The sequence below is a fragment of the Passer montanus genome, unplaced genomic scaffold, assembly GCF_014805655.1.
Source record: "Passer montanus isolate IOZ18808 unplaced genomic scaffold, ASM1480565v1 scaffold79, whole genome shotgun sequence".
Classification (NCBI taxonomy): Eukaryota; Metazoa; Chordata; class Aves; order Passeriformes; family Passeridae; genus Passer; species Passer montanus.
Window position 1 is genome coordinate 3,046,412 of NW_024373145.1, and position 27,633 is coordinate 3,074,044.

General features: G+C 39.0%; 1 protein-coding gene across 2 annotated transcripts in view; it reads left to right on the forward strand.

Moving 5' to 3' along the window:
- Nucleotides 1-11,480: 11,480 nt before the first annotated feature.
- Nucleotides 11,481-27,633, forward strand: part of HS3ST5 (heparan sulfate-glucosamine 3-sulfotransferase 5) — a 191,773-nt gene continuing 175,620 nt past the window's right edge. The window contains exon 1 of one of the 2 annotated variants that reach the window (XM_039731605.1): nucleotides 11,481-11,588. The gene's annotated coding sequence lies outside the window, so the exon portion shown is untranslated. Of the gene's footprint in view, nucleotides 11,589-12,942; nucleotides 13,075-27,633 lie in introns of those variants that run through there. The other variant, XM_039731603.1, reaches the window with a different exon arrangement.

Below are 27,633 nucleotides of genomic sequence, written 5' to 3' on the forward strand. Positions count from 1 at the left end.
ATTTATTTCAAAGTTCATAGAGATTAAGTTTTGTTGCGTTATGTGTGGTATTTTTTGCTTCCAGCTGGACATAACCACAATAAAAATTGTGCCATTCTTAATGAAATCAAATAAGAAAATGTTATAGGTAACACTACTAACTGTGTTTTAACTATTGAAATTTTCCCTATATTTTGACTTTATTTCTACTTGGCTTGCTGATAAAAGATACATATCAAATATCTGTAACTGCATATAGCATGGAAAAATTGTGCTTTCATTTTCTATACTTGATTAATATGAGCCTGTTTTTTTACTGAACAAACAATGCTAATGGTTGTCACTTTTCTTTACAACAAGTAACATGGCAAATTATGAAGTTTAATAGTGAGCTTCTAGACAAGAATTAAAATAAGCAAGGCTAAATTCATGTCTATTTTATTTTCATCAAATTCAGTGAAGATGTGAATTCATGTATTTTACTATGTGTTTACAAATATGTATGACTATTTTATATGCAAATTGAGAAAAATTAACAGTCTAGATATATTATTAACAAAGTATCATTACATAATATTATATTACACAAAGTATACTATTGTTAAAAATATTAGGTATGGATATGTCAGCATATCAATCTCTAATTTGTAATGACAGCAAAATCTTAAATCCTAAAGGATAGAAGAAAAGTCCAAGACTAAGTCTTCATATAATTTTTCCACCTTTTAGAAGGAAAAAAAAATTTTTTCTCAATGTTTTCAAACACCAGAGAAGCTTCTTTTGAAATGTAAACTCCTCTAACACTTTATTCCACAGTATGTTTTCTGTTGTTATTCATATAACATTCTCAACATATGACGCAAAACTTTTGTGTAATTAAATGTGTTACTCTGGATGCTCACACAGAAAATATTCACATTTTAATGGGAAGCGCTGTGCAAATGAAAAGAAAAGACCTATTTGTCGCAATTCATTATGTCAATTCACCATAATAAATTAACAGGGAAGAAATAGTCTCCATATTTCCACAGTGCATTCTATAGCTCTTCCCCTTCGGTGTGTTAAGAGACCAATCTATCTATGGAAATAGTGCAGGAGTACTTAAAAGCACTTTGCAATCTGGTGTCTGAATTTCTTTCTTGTAAACTCTGGCATTGGATTAATATCTAATTTTGCTCTGACATGAATAAGCAAAACTCATGCCTGCTAAAAGGCTTATTTAGGCTGCATATGAGAACATTTGTTTCTCTGTAGGAAATATGTATATATATCTATATAAAGCTAAAAAAGAGAGCTTGGGCTGTGCAAAAAAGACAATCCTTGAGGATTTGGTAATGCTGGCAGTTCACACAGCTGTGTACAAAAGAAATTATACAAAGTACATGAATGTTTTAATAATCCATCTCAAACTCTATGCAATATATATGAACAGTCACAAATGAAACACAGATATATGAACTATGTTGACAGAAAACATAATGGAAACAGGTAGGAAACAATATATACCCTTTATTATATGAAAAGTGTGTTCTGGGATGCATAATTAGCTGGGAAAAAGATCTTATGTGAACATTGTATAATCACTATCCACCATACTTATCCTGCTCACAGGACTTCAGAGAATATTTACAATGTTACTGAATATTGTAGACCAATTCCTGGACCTAATTCTATGATTTTTTTTTTCTTTTTTAATTCTCGGTGTCACCACTCCTTTAGAGCTCCTCAAAACAAAGCGAGAGTCAACTGGTCTTTTTATTAGATATCTGTGGAAATTAATCCTTTCCTGTACTATCATCTCTGTCTTAGGATGAGACATATTTTGATTTGGTCTCTTTTTCCAGATGTGCCTTACCTATGACTACTAATTGATTTTGATTCCAATTTAACCAGAGACAAAATCACCCTGGGATTTCAGTGAAAACTTGGGGTCACCTAACTCATTGAAAAGTTCAGCTCAAAAGGTAAGTTTTTGAGAAAGCTACAGTCATTCAGAGAGAGAAAACTAGAAAAGATCACCTTGATTTCATAAAATACCACATATCATTAAGTATTTACCTATTCTAGCATCCAAATAGTAGAGCTTTGTATGAATATTTAATCAGTCACAGATAGGTTTGGTGATTTATTTGTTGGGTTTTTTTTTTCAAGCAGCTGAAAAAACATTCTCATGGTAATAAAAAAATGTGACAACTATTCCTTCTCTCCCAAAGAATTATTATGAGATTTTTTTCCTTATCCATGTATTTATTTGACAAGATAACATTTTTTCCCCAGATGTTGTAGTGGATTATTCTATTAAGTCATTGGCTAGATATATTTGATATTGTACTACACGACATATTATTAATATATCTGGGGAAAAAAAAAAGAATTACAATTAAGATAGAAATTGCAAAATTGGCAAAGATGCATTTTTCAGGGAAAGCAGCACACAAAGGTTTCAGAAAATATTATCAAGGTGGTTCCTAGTTGAGTTCTGCAGAATGCTCTCCAGGAACTCATCTTGTTTATTGCTTTCAATCAGGCATAGGTTTAGATCCATAATGATAAACCATGCACATGGAAGGTAGGACAGAGGAGATCAGAAATGAATACCAAAAGATGCAGATGAACAGAAATGGGAATAGATTGAAATGCAAGGTCATGCACATGGAGCTAATAATAAAAAGTTCTCTGATATGCTGGAGGCTTATCAGATGGAAATGTTTTATAGAAATGGGATGTGACAGTTTCTCGATGAATGAACTGACAGTTCATAAAAAGTTCAGCATAAAAATCTCAAATAGAAGCTGAAAACGTGTTGTAAAAGATGAATCTGTCATAGATAGGCAAGCACTGGTATCATTGTACTAGGTCCTGGTTAAACTTCAACTGCAATCCAGCATTGAGATTTCTAGTCAGACAGGTAACCTTGAGAGAGAAAATGTAGAGAGGTTATGGAGGAAAACAGGTGAAAAGGATCAGTTTTAATGATGACCCTGAAAATGGTTTTCTTGTGTGAAAATACATAGAAAAATTAAGCAGATAGGGAAGTGATTGAGCTCCATAAACACGTCAGTGAATAAAGAACATAGAGCTCATTAAATCATAATACTGAAACAGAGAACATTCTAGGTAGGCATAATGTGTTGAAGTGGAAATTGAAAAAGCTTCTAGCCATTCCACCGAGCAAATTTTACAGTGTTTTTTTTAGTTGTATTACATAGGAAGAAAGTTTTTGAAAGAGATATTCGTAGCCTCTTATGAATGGGATTATTTGGCATATGCTTGAGCAAGGGGAGAAGTGAGATACATGGCACATGTCCCTTCCACTCTCACCAGCAAGATTTCAGGTACATCACTGGTTCTAACTGACTCTCAAAGTGTAATAAATGGTTCCATAATACATAAATATATTGAGAGCGAACCCATGTATTTATTGATGTGTCTCATTAAAAAAAAAAAAATTGAATAAAAGGAAAAATCAAATTACCAAAGCTGGACCTGAAATATTAAAATTAATTTGTACATCAACTTCTAAATATGAAATCTAGAAGGACTTTGTCCACTTTATATGATGTCACCTGCAATACAGTTTCCACTTATCTTGCTCTAGTTTTGCCAGCTACAATGTAAATTTACTAAGCATGTGATTATAAGTGTTTAGATTTGTTCCCAAAAAAATCTGTTCAATATGTCAGTAAATGTAAACAGTCACACTCACAGGCGGTACTTGAAATATGTTATTCAACACATACTTGTACACATTTACTGGTTTTTCTTCCAAAAATTAGGGTTTGAGTTAAAGACATTCAGCTGTTTTCATTGTCCAAAGCTTGTTGTGGATCAATGGTTCAAGAAGGTAAACACATCAGCAAGGAGAGAGTGCTACGATGTGCATGATGCATTTTCTGATTTCTGTGGAGAAGAGCATAGGCTTCATCTCTGCAGCACCTCTCCACTCTGAAGGAGATGTGTGGATTCAAGCAGGCACCTGGATCAGTCAAAGTTCAGAGTAGCAGTCTGTAGTTGGCTTCAAAAGAACTGGTAACTCAGAAAACTCCTGATGATTACAGACAAGGTGAAAAAAACAGGCCTTTCAACTTTATTCTCCACAAGCCTGACCTTAACTAACCTGGTTTTGGATTATAGATTAATCAGATGGTCTTTTATCTAGCAAAGCAATTCCTTGCCAGAAAGATCTTAACCAAAAGGTATCAATTCAGAGGAAATAGTCACTGGGAGATTTTTACAAATAGAAGTTCCTACATCTGGGTTTTAGCAAAGAAATTGACACCCCTCCCCCTTCCTATTGTAAATCAATCCTAGTTAAGGTAAAGGGATTTGGTTTCCAGGTTCCTTCAAAAATTGGTATGAAAATAACTGTAGCATTTATGTCCCATTGAAATCCCCTGAAGACATAATTTAGCAAGAGAATTTTCTTACTGTGGACAATAAAGAAAGAAATTGACAATTTTACCTTTTCTTCAATGCTTGTTCCAAACCAGAAAACAGGAAAGGTTATCCTGGCATTGCTGTTGTTAGAAAATGTCAAAAGAGAAGGAAATGCTTCCAGCCCCCACTAATTCTGAGCAATTTCCCTCTCCTCTAGCTCTGCTTGGATCCTTTCTCCTCCTATAAGTGCAATATCTTAAGTGTTCAAAAAAAATCAGATCACAGTACCAAAAGGGAAGTAAGCTGTCAATTTCAAAGCTGGAAAATTTACAGGCACTTCTAGCAGTCAACAAACTTTTCCAGTTTGGCTCAAAAATAAATGTTTAGCAAACTTTTCAGTAACAGATTATTCTGGGATTTAGAGTTTCACTATGCTTGAAGAACCTACACTCAATTATGACCTCTGTCTTAAACATAAGTGGGTTCCAGAGCAGCACACAGATTGTGATATCTCTTTTTTTTTCTGCAGGACCTCTCATCCTCACCTCTGGGAACAAAGTGGGATGACTTTTGTAACAATGCTTTCATCTTCGTTCTCGCTGCCTTTTATTGCTGTTACTATTTTTAGCACATATACAGTGAAAGAAGTTTCAGTATGCATTTCAATTAATGTTTCATTTTTAAACCATTTGAATTGTGACATGAAATGCAGGATATTATCCCCTTGCAGTGCTAGAAAATTCTAGTGATAAGCTAGAAAATTCACCAAAAATTAGCTGGCCACCTACTTCTCAAAAGCTATGAGTATTTTGGTTATGAATGCCCTACTTCAAAGCCTGTGTCTCATTTGCAGAAGTGCTCCCCTCTCAGCTGAAGTAAGAACACAATAACCTTTCAAAGAGTAAAATGAAAATTTCTAGATAATTTACATTTACACTCAAAAGTGGTGGAGATTCTTTCTTTAATTGGTTATGCCTCAGTTTCATCTCTGCAATGGAAATGGTGGAAGCACTGTAAAGTAAATTAATAATTTTTGAGGCATGCAGATGTCATATTGACTGGTTACACAGAAAATCTTCTGAAATGGCAATTAATTTTCTCAATAGAGTTTAAATAAATTGGTAAAAAGTGTTTGATTTGCCCAAAAGCCAATGAAATAAAGCATTATACACCTGCTTAGCCATTAAGCAGGACTAATCTTTTGCAGTGATATCCCTGTTGATGAAAGATGAAACAGTATATGTTTCCATAATTTCAAACTGTGTTATAATGTATATCCACAAAGAGGGAATAAGTTGAGTAGAGTTAGTAAAGGCAATCTTAGTTCTAATGTTGCCTAACACATGACAGCACCATTTTACTGCAATAAGAATTAAGGGGTTCCATTCTTCCCTTTCATTTTCCTTCTTCTCTTTCTGTTCCTTTCCATCTTCTTTATCTTTTCTATTCTTCAAAGAAGAATGAACACAAGTATCTCAAAAAGTGGCCTGATACCAACAAGATTCATCATTGAGATTGGGAAGTTAGACCTGCAGGATATGTTTCTGCTTTTAGAGCTGCTGTCAGGCCTGACAATGGCAACAGATGGTCACCTCTTGTGTGGGGCTGCACCAGAGGAGAGTGAGGAGCACACTTTGCCAACAGCTTTCACAGATAATTATTGATAACAGTGAAATGCTGGGGTTTGGGATGGCTGGTTCATTTCCAAGATCTGCATGGCAGTATGCTCCAGTACTACAGACTTTTCTGTCTCTTTTTCTACTTTTATGTCTTATTCCAGTTCTCTCTCTCTTTCCCCCACTTTTGTGACTTCATTCACATTTTCACATCTTCACTGGCTTTTTTCCACCTGACTTTTCACTTAGCCAGTATTTTGCTTTCTTCTTTTTCCTTGTCAGCATATCCAAAATTTTAAGCTTCTCACATAGTTTTCCCATCTGACTGCCACACAGGCAGATCCCTTGTCTCTTCCCATGCTCCTTTTCTGCACCTAGCAGTTAGTCATCTGAATTCACTATCTTCCTTACCATTTCCTCACAGGTCTCAGAACTTTTTCCCATACTTTTTTTACCATTGAAGTCCCTGTCACTTCATCCTTGCCAGCTTCCCAGTCCCAAGAAATCCAGGGAAGACATCTTTCATTCCAGCAACAGTGAAATAGCTTACTTCTCAGTGCATCTTGGGCTCTAAACAAAATTAAGAGCATAGGAAAAACAGACCCTCTTGCTTAAGAGCAACAGCTTTGGAAGAAACAATTCCAGACCATTTCTGAATGCACCTGGGTGGAGAACAGCTAAACATATGCATTTAATTGCATAACCCTCACAAACCATTATGTCACCTGTGTCAACTAAGCTTCCAAATGTTCATGAACTGGAAAAATGTAAATGAATTTTCATGGAGTTACTAAGTCATCCTCAACTAAGTCCTGCCAACTGTAAGTCTCTTCTCTTTTACCTGAAGGTGTTAGAGTTCTCCAAAAAATAGGCCTTGAAAAGAATATATTAGGAAGAAATATAACAAAATATTGTTCCTCAATCTCATTCTCAGGTATAGCTGAGCCATTTTGGTTGTGTAGGCTAAAAACATGCAGCCTGAGACAGAACTTCAGCGCACAGAATTTCAGGTTGAATCACTGAAGTTTAGCAAACTTATAGTAAGCTGGAAGAAATGTAAGTGTCAGGAAGAAACATGGAGTGGACAAAAAATAGTTGAGAATTATTCATTTTATGTGCAAACCTCAGCTATTTTGTCAATACTTATCTGAATGGAAAACAAGAGTCAGTAGGCCTTGTATGTTAGTTTTTAACTGGACAAAGTAGAAAAAACATTATAAATCTCTGTGAAAAAGATGACTAGTGTGGGTGCCCAATGACCAAATAACTCTGCACATACCCATAGATCTTCCATTAAAATTAGTGTTATGTCTTTGCATATAATCTTTGTTCTTCCTAAAGGGAGTCATGCATGGACATTTGAAGGCAGAATTTGATTCTAAGCCTAGTATCTTTGAATTTATTTCCCCCAAAATGAAAGTCTCTCCTTAACATGCTAGTCACATTCCCCTACGATTTTAAATAAGCTGCCTCTCAGCCTGTTGTTGTTTAGTATGTTTTCCTATATATTCAGAAAGAGTTGTCAAAACTCTCAGGTGCTGAAGATAAGCCCACAAAGCAGAGCTTCAACAAAATAAAGAAGGAGATTGTATAAATTCTGAAATATATCAAGGTTAGATTACCTTTGTTGCTTTGTATATCTAAGATTTGAATTGATTTTTCTGGTATGAAAACAAAGGGGGGAAGGGACTTCTGAGGTAATGCTTTGCAGAAACAAGAAAAGTCAATAATATGCAGACAGCTCAAACATATAGTATTTACTGATTCAGTGAAGCATGTTTTTAATGGGTTATGATGGCAAATTCCAACCTAATAGATGTACATTGGTTATAAATTTTAAGAAATCTGTTATTTTAATCCACAAGTTTACATAATCCTATGAGATTCTTAAAAATCTTAAGCTTTTAAAAAAGTTATTGAAAAGCCTTTTTTTTTCCAAAAAGTAAGTCAGCCAGCCATAAGTGAAAAAAAAAAAAACAAACATATAGTATTTACTGATTCAGTGAAGCATGTTTTTAATGGGTTATGATGGCAAATTCCAACCTAATAGATGTACATTGGTTATAAATTTTAAGAAATCTGTTATTTTAATCCACAAGTTTACATAATCCTATGAGATTCTTAAAAATCTTAAGTTTTAAAAAAAGTTATTGAAAAGCCTTTTTTTTTCCCAAAAAGTAAGTCAGCCAGCCATAAGTAAAAAAAAAAAAAAAAAGGGGTTGGCATGTGAGATACTTCACATGGAACAGAATGCAAGTTTTAAAATTTGGGAGACAATTACATAAAACATACATTCATGACAGACCAGATGTTTAAAAAGTAAAGAAACACTCTAGTCCAATTCCCAAAACTATTAGCGAAACTTGAATTTTTAACTAAAGATCTTGGTTCCATAGTGTTATATAGAGGAGTAGACATCCTGTACCAATCTGCGCATTTTCTCTGACATTTTGGCTTTCTTAGAAAATACTCCTGAGTGTCAAAACCTCATTTGGTTTCAAGTTGTTAATGAGATTGCAAACCAATGCAGCCATACAGCAAGTGTAATAAAGGCTGGGCATTTTAGTCTTTGCATTTTTATCTAATTTTGCAGAGAACCAGTTTTGTTTGTTATTTATTATCAATGTCTGTTTGTAATAACTGGTATGTACTCCTCAAGTAAGAGTACTGAAAATGAATACTATAAAGCTGTTGGATAATAGGCTTTGTAGTAGAAGAATATACAAAAGAAACAAACAGAACTTTATTAAAGAATAGAGATCTCAATTTTCTATTTCCTCAAAATTCTTGCTATCAAATACCTGTTACTTTTATGCCACATGAAAGTTGGGAATCTTGGATAGACAGAAACTTCAACGTTTTACATGAGCTAATGTCAATGTGATTATCCTACACAACATATGAAAAGATGGAGCAGTGTGTGTGATACCTTACACCTCTCCCCTGCTACAGTAGATGTCTCTTAAGTAAGAAGAAAACACTTGATTTAGTGAAGAGAACAGAGAAAAAAGCAAACAGCTAGAATATATCTGCTTTCGAACATTTGACGTATTATTCACAGTAGCAATAATCATTCATTAATTTTTGGGCTATTTATGACTACTCTTGCTGCAACAGGTGGAAATATAGCCTAAATTTGACACTACAGTGTAAATTTCCATTTCTTTCCCATCCGTAACATATGCTCTTGAAGCCAGGAACTCTCACACACTCAAAAATTTATGCTAATGTAGCAGTCAGTTCTTAATTTTATTACTGATCTTAATGAAAATGGGATCAAGACTACATTTTTGTGAATTAAATAAAGAGCCTTGGGCCTTTCTGTCCTTGGGCTAGGATAGAATGGTGCCATCTGACTATGTCTGAGGAGCTTGTTAAGGTGACAAAAATTACACCACCAAAACTTTTCTCAAGCAGGTGAGTCCTATGAACTTAGATCCTTTATCATTTCCCAGAATTTCAGGGTTGGTGTATTTGAGAGGACTTTTCCTAAACCACAGAGGATTTAGAAACAGTGTGAGGAGGTCTTGAGAAGGTGTAGGTGTTATCTTACACTCTGCATTTCTAATGAGCAGTAGGATGTGTTTTACAGCACAGCCTGACCATGGCAAAAGGAATAAAGGTCTTCTTTCCTGCTACCTCCTCCACATGAGATTGCATTTGTTTGCAGCTACCTCTGTAACATATAAGCTTCTTGAATTCACTGTTGTCACCCAGCTAGCCCTCCTCCCCATTCCTACCGCATATCCCATTCTTTTTCCTAAGGTCCTCATGTGATCAGTCATCCCTTTTGCAGATACTATCTATCCTCCACTCCCAGAGATGTAGCTTGATTTAGCAGGGACAGATTCAACCTCTCTGAATGTAGACATTTCAAAACAAATATTTTGGCTGTTAGGACCACAGCCTAATGTCCTAGACAAAAAAAAAAGAAGCATTGTATACTTCCTTCCCTACTACCTAAGATGTTTGTGTGGAAAATAATGTGCAAGGTATACCTATCATATTCTTTCTGTATCAGTGATTCTATGGCTTCTCCTCCAAGTGGTAACACTTTTTTTATAGCACTCGGCAGGATGTTGAGAGCTGTGCTTTTAGCTTTGCCTCTTTCTATTCTAATGAATTTTCAGTGATTTTGAAATACGTTATTTATATAATTATTATATAGAGAGCATGTATACATGCACAAACATTTATGTGTGAATGTAGCTTCAGACTGAATGTTTTTGATTAAAGTTCATATATGTGTATATATATTTACAAAACATGAAAGGGAGAAAAGGGCTTCATATATCCCCTTTTCATACTTTTATTTTGATTACATAGGGTTTTTCTTGGTTTCTCTCTGTAAAAAGAACTGGAACTAAAACTTTGAATTCTAGGCAGTCCAAGTAGTATTTAATCCAGTGGTGAAGGTAAAATTATCCAAATCCTTCTCATCAAATAAGAATTTTTAATATGCCTCTGTCCACCTTATGCATAGTACAATGGTTTTGCCCATAAAATAGACACAAAGTAGCTAAAAACTCACAGTATTATTTCTTTCTCATAATTTTTCTTGTTGATACTCTGTTTTTAATTGCAGCATAGTAGAGGGGAGTTTACTAAGAAAAGAAAATGGCTTGTCTTTAAAATGTAAGAATTTATTCGTGTGCTATTGTTGCCTGCCAACAATGAGCTAAAGAGGTTAATGGATCATAGGTCTGGCAAACAGCCACGCTGCCTCCGGCTCCATATATTTAACTGCATAATCTAGGTTAAGATTTGGTGCTATTTTTTAAATCAGGGCATGAACCGTTGATAAATAAAAATTAGGTTTTATCCAGTCTTTTTATTTTATTTTAATTTATTTATTTATTTACTTTGCCCCCGAAAACAGAGCCACTTTTCACTGATCCCGAAGGGCATGGCAGGAGCGAGGGGAAGCAGGCGGGGGCCTCCCGCGCTCCCAGCCGCCCTGTGCTCCCCCGTCAGCAGCCACCGGGCACTCCCTGGCATCCCTCCGGCAGGACAGCAGCGCCTCTCCCCCCTCTCCCCGGTCTGCCAAACTCGAGGGTCCAAAATCCCAGGGGAGCATTTTCATGGGTCCTCTACACACACCCCTTTCCTCAGGAAACTTCTTTTGGAGCTCCGAAACCACTACCTGCAGCCATCTCTCCATCAAAGGAGTGGGGTGTACGGGGTGTGATTGATTGGGTATTGGTTTTTTGGTGGGGTTTTTTTTTGTTTGTTTTTGGGTTTGTTTTTGTTTTTTTGTTTGTTTGTTTATTTGTTTGTTTTTTTTTTTTTTTAAGAAAGAGACATCACAGAAAAAGTATATAGCTCCCCCTGTTCTTTGGGCACACTGTTGGAAGAGCCAGGCAGCAGAGGCAGCGTTATAATGCAAATCACTAAGCGAGCAACTTTCAATGCTGTTGTGGCTATTTTTGATTTCTCTCCCGAGAACGGGCTTTTTTTAGTGTGCGTGTTGCTTTTTTCCCCCTCTTTCCATTTGATTCCTATAATCCTGCCACCCCTCCCTTCGCCGCTTGCTCTCCCCTCCTCCCCCAAAACATCCCGCAGTTATGATGCACCGTCCTCGGTCCTCTCCAGCGGGTCACTCCGCTCGGGCAGCAGGTGAGCAGCTGAGCGAGGGAGCGGCGTTTGCAGGGATGCGCTGGGGCACCGCGCCGCTGCCCGGCAGAGGCGGGCCCTCTGCAGCCGCTGCTGCTTCATTCCTCCGCCGTCGCTGCTGGGCCCCGCCGGCAGCTCTTGGGGGCAGCCGAAATCCCCTCCTCGCCCCTCGCTTCTCCCCCTCCAGCCGCGTCCCGGCGGCGGCAGCCTCCCAGCGCCAGCCCGGTGCCTGCGGGAGCCCGGGAGCTTCCTGCGGAGGAGCCAGCGCCGGCGGAGGGCCCTGCCCGGCTCTTCCCTCGGCCGCAGGGCGAGCCCACAGCACCTGGCCGCGTTGCCCGCCTTAGCGGAGTGGGAGAGAGAGAGGGAGGGAAGGAGAGGAAAAAGGGAGGGAAAGAGGGAGGGAGGGAAAGAGGGAGGCTCCTTCGTGAGCGGGGAGCGGCTCCGGCTCTCAGCTGGGCGCTACCGGCAGCGGCAGCTTCTGCCGTGCTGCGCCGCGGGCGGTGACGGCTCCCGGCGCGGCGGGAGCGCGCTGCTGCCGCGGGACCGCAGCTCTGGGGCGGGGGGCTCAAACCTGGGCTGGGAAGTAGACAGAGTTTTGCGGTTTTTTCTTTCTTTTTTTTTTTTTTTTCTTTTTCTTTATATTTTTTGACAGAGTTTTGCGGTTTTTTCTTTTTTTTTTTTTTTTTCTTTTTCTTTATATTTTTTCTCCTAGTGATTGGGCTATTTCTATTACCCTTTTTTTAAATCCCTCCCCCCGCTCCCCCCATTCACCCGGCGGTGCGTGTGGCAGCGGGGAGGATGCGCGCCTCCCCCGAGCCGTTCCCCGGCAGCTCCCGCCGCGGCTGCGGGGCGCCGGGGGCCGCGGGGCCGGGGCCGCGCTGGGCCGCACCTGGTGGCACCGCCATGCCCGGGCTGCGCCCCCTGATCTCCCCCGCAGCTTTCCGCCGCCCTTCCGAGCCTGAGTCCCCCTTCGCTTGTGTCCAGCATCGCGCACACACGCACACGCCGTCACGCACGGAGGCACTCACTCACTGACTCTGCCGAGCTGCCCAGGCTGCCGAACAGCACAGCGCAGCGCCGCGCAGCCCGCCTGGAGCCCCCTCCCTCCTTCCTCCCTCCCTCCTTCAATCCCTCCCTCCCTCTCTCCACCTCCTCCCTCGCTCCCGCCCGCCCGCCGCTGTGAAGGATGCCCGGTAAGTAGCGACGAGGACCGGCACCTCTGCCGGTGCGTGATGTGAGGGGTTAGGGACTGCTTATACTGCTGCCGCCCGCCGGGGGGGCGCAGGGCGGGGGGGCGAGGCGAGGGGAGGTGACAGCGATCCGAGGCAGGAGGCGGCGGGGCTCGCCGTGTGCTCCTCAGAAGGACTTTTAGCTGCGCGACCGGGGCTTGGATGTGGGCGCCGAGGGACGGGGTCTGTGCACCGCAGCGGGCACCGGCCGGGGCGGGGGCGCTTCGCCTGCGCTGCGGGTTGCTGCCCGCAGCACCGCGGTGAGTACGGGGCTCCGCGCCTCGCCGGGGCTCCCCGGGGGCGGGTAAGGTGTGGAGGGTGCCCTGCCGGGCACGGAGGGCGCGGTGCCCCGGGTGTACTGCCCGCTGCTACTCCTGGGTTTTGGCCACGTCTGTAGGGACTGCCAGCGCGGTCCGGTGTTTGGGGCGCCGCGGTGCCACCGATCGGACACGGGGACGGGGCTCTCCGGGCGCCTCACCTGCGGAGAGGAGCACCCAGGAGCTGCGCGCTGGGAGAGCAGAGCGGAGCCCCGGCCGGTGCCCCGGCACCGCAGCGAGAGGGTGCCCGCGGCTCCCCTGCCCGCTCCCGTCCTGCGTGCTCCGTCCTCCTGCGCTGCAGAGGGCTCCGGTGCGAAAACGCTTGTCCCTTAGGGAAGCGTAATGTTTGTAAAATGTTTGCTGTCAATTAGCGGGTGGCTCCGCTCAGCTCGGGTTTGCGCACGGCTAACTTCGCTCAGGCAGGGGTTCAGCTCCGGCTACCAAATGCTAGGAACACGGTGCAAGGCGCTTTTTGTTCTCCTAGACTGCCTGGTGCGACTTGTGGGAAGCACGTATGAAAGCACACAATTGCTGACGATTTTTAAGTGGACTTTGGTAAATCATTGAAATTGTTTTTCTTACTTCTACTGTGTGTACTTTGGTAATGATCTCTTCTCACTACGTTTTTCATCCTGGGTATGATAACTCTGACATTGAAGTCAATGGCAAAACTCCCAATTGACTTGAGAGGAAGGCAGTTATGGTCAGTATGGAATGAAAGGGACTGGGCAGAAGATGGAGTGATGGCAAAGCGACAGAGATGTATAAAAGAAACTTCCTCTTAGAGGCTAGCTCTCTAACCAAATAGTTTCAGCAGTGTCAGAATTGTCTTCTAGATTTTCATTGCCATTTTGCACTGAAGAATACTGGAATGATTTCTTGATGTATTGGAAATCAAGAGGGCTGAATCCCATTTTTTTACCCATAGACATTATAACATGTTTCTTAGTAACTGATGCTTTTTCCAGTATATCTTTTTTCTCCCTAAAAAGTTGGAAGCAGTTGGAGACAATTAGATGGGCTCTCATTGACTTCAGTGGCCTGTGGATTGGGCCCAGAAAGACTCAATAGAGAAGTAACAAGAGAACTGTAGTACAGTTTGTAAGGAAAGGTGTTGCATAAGCATTTAACTCATGAACACCCTCCCTCTAGAGAGGAGAAAAATCTAAATGTACATGAATTTTTTATCCCATTTTATCCAACTCTTTCACAGCACAGATACAAATAAGAAAGAATGCTTCTGATTAATAATTAAAATGCCCATATTCATATGGATTACAAAGAAGATTTTATGCAAAAAAAATTCCATTAGCAAATGAAAGTTCTAGTTCACAGAACGTCCTCTGTTCAGTGCAGTATTTAGATTGGGAGCAGTCAGATATATAATGAAGCATCAAATACAAATATTGATATTCAAATGGCAAAAGCTAGACTTATTCCTGTAACCTGACTAACCACTCTCCACTGCTTGGAATGTCTTAAAAAGGAAAGTGTGATTTTTAATTTTTTTTTTTCCAAATCTGAGTGTTGAAAGAACCCCCAAGCACCCCTACATGGTGAATTTGGTAAAAAAACTTATCAAGTATCAGAAATATGCCTGTGCTCATGAGCAATGTGACTATTACATTGATAGGTGTGCTGGGGTAGCACTGGCTGGATGCCAGGAACTCACCAAAACCGTGTTATCACTGTCCTCTTCAGCCAAACAGGGAAGACAAAATGTAACAAAAAGCTCATGGGTTGAGATAAGGACAGGGAATCACTCAGCAGTTACTCTCACATGCAAAACAGACGCATCTTGGGGAAATTTGTTTAATTTATTACCAGAGCAGGAAAACAATAAATAAAGCAAAATCTTAAACATCCACCTTTTCTCTTCCCCTCTCAACCTCCTCTTCCCCCCTCCGTTCTTCTTCTCAGGCTTGACTTGACACCCTAATTATCTACCTGCTCCTTGCCAGTGGTTCTGGGGGATAAGGAATGAGGGTTGTGGTCAGTTCATCATGTGTTGTCCTGCCTGCTCCTTGCTTCTCAAGAGGAGGACTTCTCACACTCTTCCTCTGCTTTGGTGTGGTGTTCATCCCATGGGATGCCATGAACTTTTCCAACAAGTCCTCCCATGGGCTGCAGTTCTTCATGAGCTGCTCCAGCGTGGGGCCCTTCCACAAGGTGCACTCCTTCAGGTGCAGACTTTCCAGTGTGGGTCCCCCACAGAGGGACACTACTCCAGTGTGGACTCCTCCCTCTACAGGGTCACAGGTCCTGCCAGAAGCCTGCACCAGCATGAGCTTCCCAAGGGGTCACAGCCTCCTCTGGGCAGCCATCTGTTCTGGCACAGGCTCCTCCAAGGGCTGCAGGTGGATCACTGCTCTACCATGGACCTCCATGGGCTGCAGGGGCACAGCTGCCTCACCATGGTCTGAAGCACCAGGGGCTGAAGGGGAATCTCTCTCTGGCACCTGGAACACCTCCCACTCCCTCTTCACTGACCTTGGTGTCTGCAGAATTGTTGCTTTCACATGTCCTCAGTCCTCTCTGTGAATGCAGTTTCTATTGCTCACTCCTCTCTCTGGCTGCAATTTCTGTTGCTTTTTTCTCCCTTCTTAAACCTGTTATCCCAGAGGTGCTGCCACCATGGCTGATGGTGCTCAGCCTGGCTGCCATTTCTGCTGCTCAGGGTCTTTTTCCTCATTTCTTAAACCTGTTATCCCAGAGGTGCTGCCACCATGGCTGATGGTGCTCAGCAGCAGGTCCATCTTGGAGCAGGCTGGCATCAGCTCTGTAGGACACTGGGAAGCTTCTGGCAGCTTCTCACAAAAGCAGCCCTGTAGCCTCCACCACTAACAAAATGCAATACAAGAAGAAAAAACGTTTCTCATTCATGGTCCAATAATTATGTTTCCTTTTAAGTACAACTTTGTGGTAATAGGCAAATATAAAAGCAAAGTTTGAAGTGCTGCATCTCTTGTGCAGCTTTTTTTGCAGGCATTTGGTAGAATTGTCATTGAAGTGAACTGAATGTGTCACTAATACTTAACTGTGAAAAGATTAAGATGTTCATGTTACAGAGGGAAAAAAACCCTGCAAAATGGACAAATGCTTCACTGATTATCTCTTCTCTGCTTCCAAACCCATAGACAAGACAGACACCTCATTCTTAAAATGTCATATTGCAGATTTCTTTCTAATTTTCCAGTGAAATGTTTCTTTTATCTTGTACCATATATGGAAGTGGAGGGCTCATATTTTATGGGACTTTACACGGAGTAAAGTTTTATTTGCTACATTGTTGCTTCCTCTATTCGCCACTCTATCTGCTATTTGCAAACACGTTGTAATGCCACAATCTATTTTTGTTGACAAAACTTATATTTCAAGTCAAATCTGAAAAATATGGTAATTACTTCAATGTTGAGGGGTTTGGATTTTTTTTTTTTATTGGGGGGTATGGTGGGGTGTGTTGATGGTGCTTTTTTTTAAGATCCAAAGCAATGTTCCTCTTCTTTCTGTCAGCAGTTCTAAAAATGAAGATATTATTTGAATAAATCTTTAGGTTTGTCTGAGAGCCACTGTTTGGAATTCTATGGGTTCTTTTCATTTTCATGTTGTAGTACTTCTTTTTCAATGATGTATATGGACATTCAGACAGATCCTCTGGACAGCATCTCCAAAACAGAAATTTAGGTTTTTTACCTAAACCTACCTTACCTGTAACTAAAGACCCTATAAGATCTGAGTATTTAAGGCAGAGTTGAATGAAGCTAGATAATGAAGTACCAGGAAACTCCAGAGCATGATTCTGAATAACCATTACTCACTTTTAGCAGCTATATAAACCTCATCCTGTTTTGAGGAGTAAATGCTGTTCATCTTTATTCAGATGAATATTTCAAGATTATTTTTGCTGTCCCTTGCCTGACTCTGAAACATGTTTATGCCCTTGTATTACTGTGGTTGTTAAGTGAATGGTTACAAGCATTTGCAGGTCTCTTGGTATTTGAATCTCAGAAGCAACATTACTGGGATTCTTGAAAGTCACCTAAATTTTGAAATTACTACACCTTTAAGAACATTTTCAAAATAAATTTTATTGTTTTTTAGACTCAGAACACATTCATTGGATGATTTATTTAGGACTATATTCTTCTATTCAACAATTTAAGAACAAAAGCCTCCACTGTAGCTCAAATCATTCAAAATATTGGTTTTAGGTTATACATTGTACATATGGAACCTGGCATGTAAAGCAGATGGTATGTAAAATTATGCATAGCATGTCTGGAGAGCCATACAATATCTAAATGCAGCGCAACAGAACAAGGAAAGAATATCATGTGCAACTTAAAATATCAATTACTGGACTATGTCCAGTCTCAGCTGTGCTTTGCTTCCACATGTGTGTGTGTATATTTGTGTGTGTGTGTGTGTGGGTGGGTGTGTGTGTGTGTTCAATTTTCTGTTATGGCAACCAGGATATTTCCTTGGTAAAATGGTCTTCCTTAGAAAAGTATACAGACTGAAATGATAGGCTACCGCATAAACAAAATTAAAAGGTGGATATACAAGAAAAACTAGCTTAGTTATTTTTGGGTGCAGAGTGCAAATGCATGGAAAATAAATAAATAAAAAAATAAAATCAAGAACAGAAATTTCAATCTTTTAAGGCAAATGGCCAGACATCACTTACTACCAGGACTGTGTTTTTCTCTGTTATTTATGCTCTTGGTTTGCCCAACACAGCAATAGCACTTAACAGTACTTCTATCCTGTTGCATAAATACTGTGTTAGATCCACTTCTCCCTGCTCTCTCTGTCTCTCTCTTTCTCTTTCTCTCAAGTATTACAAGTCTGTAAGCACAAAATTTTTCCCTGAACAAACAAGCATTACTGTGCATTGTTAACACAATCAGATGAAATGGTAATTGCAGAAAGATTCACATCAGCAAAACCCTTAAATAAATATTAGTCTTTAAGCATGTGCTGACCTCAAGGGGACCTAATCACATTTTGTTGAACAAAGATGCTTTTGTGATCAATGACCATGAAAGGTAATAATTTTCCCAAGTTTATTCAAATGCGTAAATCTGTGATTATAAAATTTTGTCAGCACTAGACAACTTTAAATTCAACTTTCAGAGGAAAATCTTTAAATATTGCTACTTTTTAATGTTTTATATACTTTAGAAGTACTGGGATAACTTTCAGAAGAAAATCTTTAAATATTGCTACTTTTTCTTTTTAATGTTTTATATACTTTAGAAGTACTGGGAGCAATTAACTGTTTTAAAATGGGTTGCACAGCTGTACTCTTTCATACTTCTAGTCAAAATGAACTTTTGTAGATAAGATGTGAAGGATGACGTTTATAATGAAGTACTACTGCAAAGTGAACTTTACATATAAAAATGAACTAAAACTGCACAAGGTAGACTTTAATAGTCAATTCTGTTAGATTCAGACATTTTTCAAGGAGACAAATTGAAGGAATGTCTCCATGGGTAAACTGCTGAATATCCCCAAACAAAGGATTTTTAAGGTATCTGAGTTGATATACAACATTTCACTCTACAAAATAAGTAAATGAATAAATAGATAATTCCTGTACTTTTTGTTCACTAAGCCTCTTAGTCCTCAGGCATTTTATTTTTTGCAACAGTGTTGCTTGAGAAAATACAGCTCTCTGTCTGGGGGACTAAAGGAACACATTTGTCCTCATACATTACAGAACAGTGTCTAACAATTTATTTCCCTTTTGGAAATGAAAGAACTTTTATCCATTCAAATCACTGTAATACAATCTTGTATTATAATGGCTTGAACAATCTTGACTGCACACAGTTGCTGGAGTCTCCAAAGGACTGTCATAAATAAAGCTATTAGACTGTATTATAGCAGACACATATTCAGAGTCTACCAAGGGATGACAGGATTTTACATTACAGCAGAAAATGGTAAGAAGTGTCTTCACATTACCAAAAATTATTGGTAAAAGGACTTAATAAACTGATTTATAATACATATATATGTGCTAGTTTTCTTTTAAAGTATGCAAGTGCAACATTAATATTAATGAATTAATTCTATGTAGAATTAAGGGGAAAATGAGATGACAAATAAGGGATTTGTCCTCTACAACAAGTGTTTAAGCTTGCTCAGCAGCATGTAAACTTTCTGCACTAACTGATGGACATCCAACTTACATCAAAACCTCCGTTTCCAACCTGACATTGCTGCTGTGATGACAGCTTTAGAAAAGTGGCATCTCTTGAGAGATAAGTCACTTTACATCAATGGAAATGGATTTACACTGCGTCCTGGATTCTTTGCAGACAGGTTTGCTTTTATTTTCATCTTACTTTTATAGAGGACATGATATTTGCCAGGTATGAAGACAAAAATGACTTTGACAAAACCCTGAATGAACTTGGAAACAAATTTGGAAATGGTGGAGATGTAGCAAAAAGAAGTAAAAATATATATAAGGATGTGTTATGTTGTTGGTTTGATTTTTTTTCAAGAGAGGGAAAAGTGCACTATTTTATGAAAAGATCCCTAAGACAGAAGTAAGACATAAAAAAAGTGCAACTCAGGTTAAAAATAAAATTATGAAAGTTGAGTTACCTAACATGTTCTGGCCATGGGAGAAGTAACTAAAGCTGACATAACGACAGGATGGGAGCCTCAAAAGAAGACTAAAGCCAGAAAATAACCATTTCCCATGTTGGAAATCCAGATGGCCCTAACAGATTTTGTGTGCATTTGTATACACATTTATCTGTGTGTATACATGTGCATACATATATAATTTTTCTCTTTTAATATCCAAATCTCTATAATCGTTGTTACAGACTGATTTCCTCTTCCCAGCAGAGATTTGCTGGTTCTTCTTTCTGTCTGACTATGAAGTTGCAGAGGAAGATTTGACAACACAGTAAATAGCTGAGAGTGGTTAAATTGTTTCCTGAAGGTAAAACAGTAGGGTCCATTGGTTCTCCTGCAGAATATTTTAAACCCAAGGCTATAAATAAGAGGCAGTGCTGTCAAAGCAAAATAAACAAACAAACAAACAACAAACAAACAGCAAAAAACCCCAACCAACCAAGCAACCAATCAAACAAAAAAATCCCCCAAAAAGTAATCAAATCCTGAAACAGGAGAAAACAAAATGAATCTCTACTTCAGCATCCGAAGCCAGGGTTACATTTTGTCCCGAAAAACATGAATCTGAAAGATATTTTGCCAACTACAGACTAGTGTCACCTACCATCACATTCAAGGTCTTCCTGTTTAAACTTGAAAAATCAACTACATTCTTATACTGAAGAAATAAATAAATATTTTTTCTGAATGTAATATGGAGCTTTTAAGGAAACTAAAGATGACAGTGGAGCAGAGGAGTACTTAATACAGCATTTTATTTAATGCAGTAAATAGGTATGCCATTTTTTTCATATAAAATTTTGATGCTGAAAAGACTGTTGAATGGATTGAGTGGACCTAACTTTGTCATGGTGTCAGAAGGAAGGTCTGAGGAAAAATATTTTAGATAATTTTCTCACCTTTGTAAGTGCCATGTAAGTATAAATAATGTCAGAAGTGGCAGCAAATCCTTCCTCTTTATAATTTCACATTCCTGCCTCTTGTAAGAGGATTAATCTCAAATCTAAAGGAAAACACGTTTGCAGCAGGAAAAAAGTCTGCCAATGTAGAATCTATCAGTATAGTCAAACAACATGTCTTTATTTGTCTTCTGGTGGAAAATTACATTCCTGAGTGGTGATGCACAATCTGCATAAAATAATCTATTATGATCTTTTTGGCAAATAGTTCTGAAAAAGAAAATATGACTGATAAGGTTTTTTACCAACCACAGAATTTCATTCAGAAGTAGAAAAGGTTTGAGGAGAACTAGGGAAAAATTTGTTCTGGCATTAGAAGTTGTCAGTTTGCATATGAAAAAATTCTGGTTACCAATGACATTGCTAGCTACTCTTTCAGCATGCTGTGTTCGGTCCTTTCTGAACTAAGAATGAAAATCACTTCTTTCAGATATGGCAAAAAACATGGGCTTCAAAAAGTCAAACTGCAACTGCAGAAAATGTAACTCAGGCCTTCGTTCTGATGTGCCTAAAAACATATTTCTCTGGTTGCTTTCCCAGCAGCTCCTTCAGCACTGCTCCCTGGTGCTGGTGTAGTAGATTTAGGTGAGCAAGAAGCAACAGCTCTTTCCACCCTTATATATTGGACCTACAGCCCTCCTGGTGGCAAACAAAGGGACTATTTATGGTGTAGATGCCTCAGAGAGATTTTTGTACACCTCCACCTTCAACAACTTAACAGCAAGAAACAACGAAGGATGAATTTCATGACAGAAGCTTTACTTGTGAGCATTATTCTTGAACATAAATTATCTTTAACAAAAATGGATTGAAAAGATTTATCTGTCATTAAGGTTTGTCATTTCTTCTTTTGTAACAAAACTAACTAGAAACTTTTGCTTTGTTTATTTCAGAAACAGAGAGTATATAAGTAGTTTAAATGGTAGTGTGTAATTTTCTTTTATTTTCCACTACTCTTTTTTGGTGGAAACAGGAAAGTATTTCGATAAGAAAAAGAAGAGAAAGATGAGAAAAGGATAAAAATATTTTCTAAATTTTCAAACAATTTCTCTTTTACACAAAGAAAATATATCTGAAAAATGTCTCTTTGTCATTCACCACTTTGAAAGAATGTGCGTTAAATTTTAAAAATCAATTTTTCAAATGCCAATCCAGAATTGATCAGAACCTCTTATCACAAAAGTATTGTCTTTGAAGACATTTCAGTCAGGTCTCAAGTAAAAATTGAAGCTGGTTCAAACTTCTTTGAAATTTAGGTTTTTCTGACATATAAGTTAATTTAAAATTAAGTTGTCTGCAAAAAAGACATTTTCATACCATTTCTGTGCATTGTGATAATATATTAATTAAAAGGTATATTTTTCATTTTTCTTATTCTATAAGGTGATTTTCCTGTGAAAATAAGAAAAATATAAATCTGAAAGAAGCCCCCAAAATATAGACACAAGGTTCTTGTTCTGTCCCTAATAAATTTTTTTTTCTTCTGAGACTTTGAAGATTTTAAGCTTACCTTTTCAACTTCAGAAAAAAGTTTTTGGATAGCACCAAATATTTTTCCTGATGAGGAAAATAATGGCTGCCCCATTTCCAAGCAGACATGACATTGTGTCATGGTTTTAGGCTAATGGACAAAGTAGAAGTATTAGGAAGGCAACTGGGTGATTTCTTTGGAAGGTACTTGCTTAGTGGAGGTTGATTATTTTATTCCTGGTAATATAGCTCATACATTAAGGAAGACTTCAGGTGAGAAGAAAAGGAAAGATGAAAGGAAGCGTCTCTTTGCCATAACTAAAGACAGCAGTGAGTGGGAAATTAAGTGGGTCTTTTTAAAAACTTTTAAGAGGGAAATTCCCTACAGCTGAACAATATATAGGCTCAGGATGTACTTTTAAAATGTGGCTAAATGCTTAGTGCGCAGCTGGGAAGAAATCTGCTTTACTTAGTGTGGTGTTTGAGCACCTTAAGCTGCCTGGGTGTTGTTTATGTGAGCTGACACGTGTCAGTGAGTGGTGCTTACGGGGCAGACAGCTGCCTGCAGACCCGGCTGTGTATCAGCACCAGTGCACTGGGTCAATATGGAAAGCACAGCACGGAGAGGCAACACAAATCCCCGGCGTGCTGGTAGGCAGAAGCTGGCCACTCACGTCTGTTTATCCCCCAGGGACACAAGAGAACAGATTTGTCAGGGTTTGTCTCTTTTATTCTAGTAATTATGAGAGATTAATTGGGAATGCTTACTGTTGGGAGACTAATTGGGAATGTTTGTTGTTTACATGTTTGTTTGCTTGGGTTTTTTCTTCCTATTACAGCTGCATTTCTGCTCCTTGCCTGTAATTTTTATGAATAAATTGAATGATGGGAGGTCTCCCTCTAGCCTGGAGGCCAGCTAAGCACAGCCACTTCCATATGGTTAAGCTCCCTTAGCCTTCCAAGCACAGGCTGCATCTAGCCTGCCTCTTGGGAAAAGCCCCAAAGCTGGGCTTCGGCTCTAGCTGTGCCCAGGAAGCCCTTGGGAGACAGCTGGTCAAGTAGCCAAGATCAAAAGAGTGTCAGGGCCTGCCCTGACATTTTATGTTCTAGGAAAAAAAGTAGTTCCAGGGCATGAATTCATGCCCTACTATAATTTAACTCATTTCGATAGATATAATCTTAGTATTATTTAGGTCAGTGTGACTCCAAACACATAGATGTTGTTTATTCACTTTGCTTGCTAGGAATGAATGAACTCAGTTGATTTAAATGGAGCTACTACAGCACAGCATAATATTTATACAAATAGTGTAACAGGGGCTTAATGTTTGTTTGTAACCAGCCATTAACTGTGGAATATGTAATAATATTCTGAAAGCAGGGGAAGATTTGAATGTGGTAAAATGCTTTAGAAAAAGGTGGCTGCTCTTCTACATACTTTTCTGAATTACTTATAGTTACATTTCTTATCAAATGCTGGGGTCAATTTATCCAGAAATTGTTATTATAGGAAAGCTATTATCCATTTACAGTGCATTGGTTTTCAGAAACTTATATAGTGCTGAAAAATCTGTTTTTCCAGAAGTACAAAAAATTGAGGGTATTAGCACTTCTTTTAAAAGATTCAATACTAATTTTTGCCAAGAAGGCAAACAAACACAAAAATCCTTTTTTTAGTGACTATCAGTATTCTTTGTGTCAAGAAAACAAAAATAATGATAAATTTAGGGTGGAGTGTCAGAAATCAAACTCCTTTAAGCTTAAAAATATACACCTTTTAACTAGCTGGAAATTATGCTTAGGATATTTTAGACAGTTTTAATATGTAGTTGAATGACAGTGGGTTAGTTAAATAAGAAAAAATAATATTTAATTTAGTTGTGGGGAAAAATACATTTAATTTAGAATGACTTAGAACAATTTTTTTATTTCTTGATATTTAACATCACTGTGCATCTTTTGCAACGTCTACAATTCATCTTATCTAATCTTTCTTCATCTTTTATTGGCGAGCTTTTGCAAAGTTTTATTCTTTCACTAATGCAGGATAGCACAACTTCAAAAACAGTGAATATTAGTCTGGGTGTGGATACATTGAAATGCTGCCTAGAAGAGACTCTACTTCTCAAGCATAGTCCTACAATATCAGTTTTGTGGTTCATGAGTTGCATATGTAAATTACAGTGCTCTTGGGGGAAAATTACCTATCAGAGAGCTAATAATTTCCCATCAATGGTAAGATAATTGGCTTCAAACACTGTGACCCCAGGTGTGTGGTAAGACTGAATCTCAGGGGAAGGTCATGAGGTCCCAGTGCCTTCTCTAGACATTACTTCCAGTTAGGGTTTCAGCAAGCTGCATTTAATACCTCTGGAGGCTTCAAATTAGGAGAAAGAACAAATCTAAATATTTTACCCACTTCTTTCTCTAAGTGATGCTTTTAGCAGAGTTTCAAGGAGTCTGATTTAATTATTGCACAAACACATGTATAATGAACTTGATGTATCCAACTTTAAAAAACCCCTGTATCTGAATCTGATAAATAGGCAGTAGCCAAATATCAGTTTCATTATTCAGTAGGAGCTATTAGGCTTGACCAACAAAGAAGTGAAGATTATTTAGAAAATTGAAACTTAACGAAGCGTACCAGGATTTTTAGCTTAGCTTAGTTTGGAAGTTGAGATGATATATAAGTCACTTACTTTGTTTAGTGAAATCACTGAGTTCCCAAAAATTCTTCATGCTTGGAAAACTATGCGTAGCTTGCAACTCCATGAATATAATTAGAAACAGCAGGGTAGGAGCAGATATAGAAAGGTCCCTTGTAAAAATCTAAGAGAGGTACTATACAATTCTTCATGATATACATCTGCATATTGATTTCTAATTTATAATTTAATATATATTGTGCACACTCTCACCTAAATAGAAAATATTTTTTTCTCTTGGTATGGCATATAATGATTAAGGAGATCTGAGAGTGTTCTAAAAAGTTTAAGTTATTTATCACTGAAACTTAAAAAGGAATAGTTAAGTAAGTAGATCTAAAGCCAGCCTTGAGCTTCTTTGGTGTGTGTCTGAAGCATCTCTACTAACTACAACTGTAATTCATGATCTGAAGAGCATCCTGCTCCTTGCATCCTGCTGTAATGCCTCTGGTGCCTCTGCCTTTATCTCTTCCTTCCCTTCAGTTTGGTCTGCAGGGATGATAGCTCTCAGTGGATGAATACAATTCATGCAGTCCAGAAAAAGAGGGATTCATACCAAACAGTTGCTAATGAGTAGTGAACTAGTAGCCAGCCTCAAATCTGGGTCAGACAAAGAATTTACCACAAGTTTGAGATTTCTTGAGGTGCTTTTCTTTCGAAGATTAAGCTTTTTTCTCCAACCCATTTCTTGGAAAAAGCTCCAAATTAAGATCCAGCTTTGCAAATTACTTTGCAAAGTGCTTCAATATCAAAACATCGTATTTTTCAACAATAAATTGTCTATTAAATATTTCAGTCCGTTTCACAAAGGTACTTTGAACAGATGTTAGGCTGAAACATTCGGGAGAAAGATCATGACACATTTGGTGACAATGCGGTACCAGTGCCAATAGCTTCCTATAAGCTGTGAAAAAACAGATGTTATTCTGGCCAAAATTGTGCTTTCCTCTTGACTGCTTTCAGCAGGGTGCAGGCCTGACTCTGACCCCCACTCCCTGAACTAACCTTGAAGCTGCTGTTGCAGTGATGGAGACCTCTCAATTAGCCTGATCCTGCAACTGTTTGACACATGCTACAGCAAAATTGTCCTTGCCTGACTGTGGCAGCTGCTGCCTCCAAAGTGATACTGTCTGCTTATAACTCAAAGTATAACTCTGTCATACACACACTTAGTGCAGAATGGCTCTTAAAAGGCATTTTAATCTGCTGGCATTTTAGTTCGTAGGCCTCTGGGGTCAGGTTGAAAAATTACACTAATGCTGAACTTACTCTGATATTCTGGGCAGCCTTCTGAATTTTAAATAACTATTCTCAGAAGGCTACCCTTTTCAAAAATTATCTTAAAGACTGCACACAGAATTTAAACTCTTTTCAGTTACCACACTGATATGCAGACTGAATTTTATAAAAATGTAGGGTAAGAATCTCTGAATTTATGGATACCAGCAGTTATTTTAGTTTTCATTATCAGAGTATCTGTTCCTACAGTGCTAACTATATAAGTTCTGTGTTACAGTAATTGTTAATATTTGCATCTGAATTAACTGTTCTGCATTGCTGGTTTTGTCACTGACTGCCTATTCAAATACGTGGGATTATTTTGAAACCTACATAGGAACTGACTCTTTTATAGTCTGGAAATAGGCAAGGCGAAAGATATGGGTTAGTTTTTCAACTAATGTCTCTTCTACATCCATTTCTGTACATGTATGTACGGAAAAAATAAGATTACCCCCTCTTTGCCTTTGGAAATATTTATGCAAGTATTTCATACTTTGCTTATTCAGCATTTGTTGCTTCGCCCAGTGATCTACATGGATTGTTACTGACTCTCATCATACCCCCAGCCTCTGTTGTACAGCTTCCTCTTCTGCTGTGACCTCTTCTGTTGCAAAATTTATCAGCTGAGCTTGACCAGCTCAACAAATTGGGCTCCTCTTCTGGTCCTCTACCACTCATCTCCTCTGATCTGACCCTGCCCTCAGACTCTTTCCAAAATGCAGATTGCAGTGGGCATCCAGCCATGGAATGGGACCAGATTTTGGGCACAAAATAAACCCCACTGCTTCCAGGCAGGGACTGAAACCCGTTAGCCATCTGTTCTGCCTGATCATTAGGGATAAGGGCTACCCAGAGGTAGATTTTAGCAAGGCCTTGAGCAAATGTACCTTTCTGATTTATCTGAACCCTCTCTTGCTTGCAGCCTTAAAGACATGCTAAGTATTCTATATCCTCAGTATTGAAATCAGATTTTGAAAAGCTGTAAACTGTTCCCATTTCACAGCACATCTTCTTACTCAACTTGACTGGAGCTGTTCTCCTTTGGGAGGAGGTCTTTCTGAGCCAGAGGGAAAGGAAGGATGAGCTCAATATATTCCTTGTTCTACCAGCTGCCACCAAACATATTCATCTTCCCTCCAAGGAGCTGTGAGTCCAGATCCATTCACACTGTGCACCCTGATGAGACAGAGTGACATCTTCCATGATAGGTGATGAGGCTGTGGTTCCAACCTCAGGGGTTTTTTTAGGTTGGTTGGGGTTTTTTTTGTCACATCTAATGAAGAATGCCAAAGCAGATGTGTTTCACTGTTGTACTTTCAGGAGCAGAATGAAATAAAAAGCCTAGGATGGAAGCTACAGTGAACTCCTGCAGCATGCTGCAGTATACCTGGACCATGAGGAAAGGAAAAGTAATTCTTTGGCTG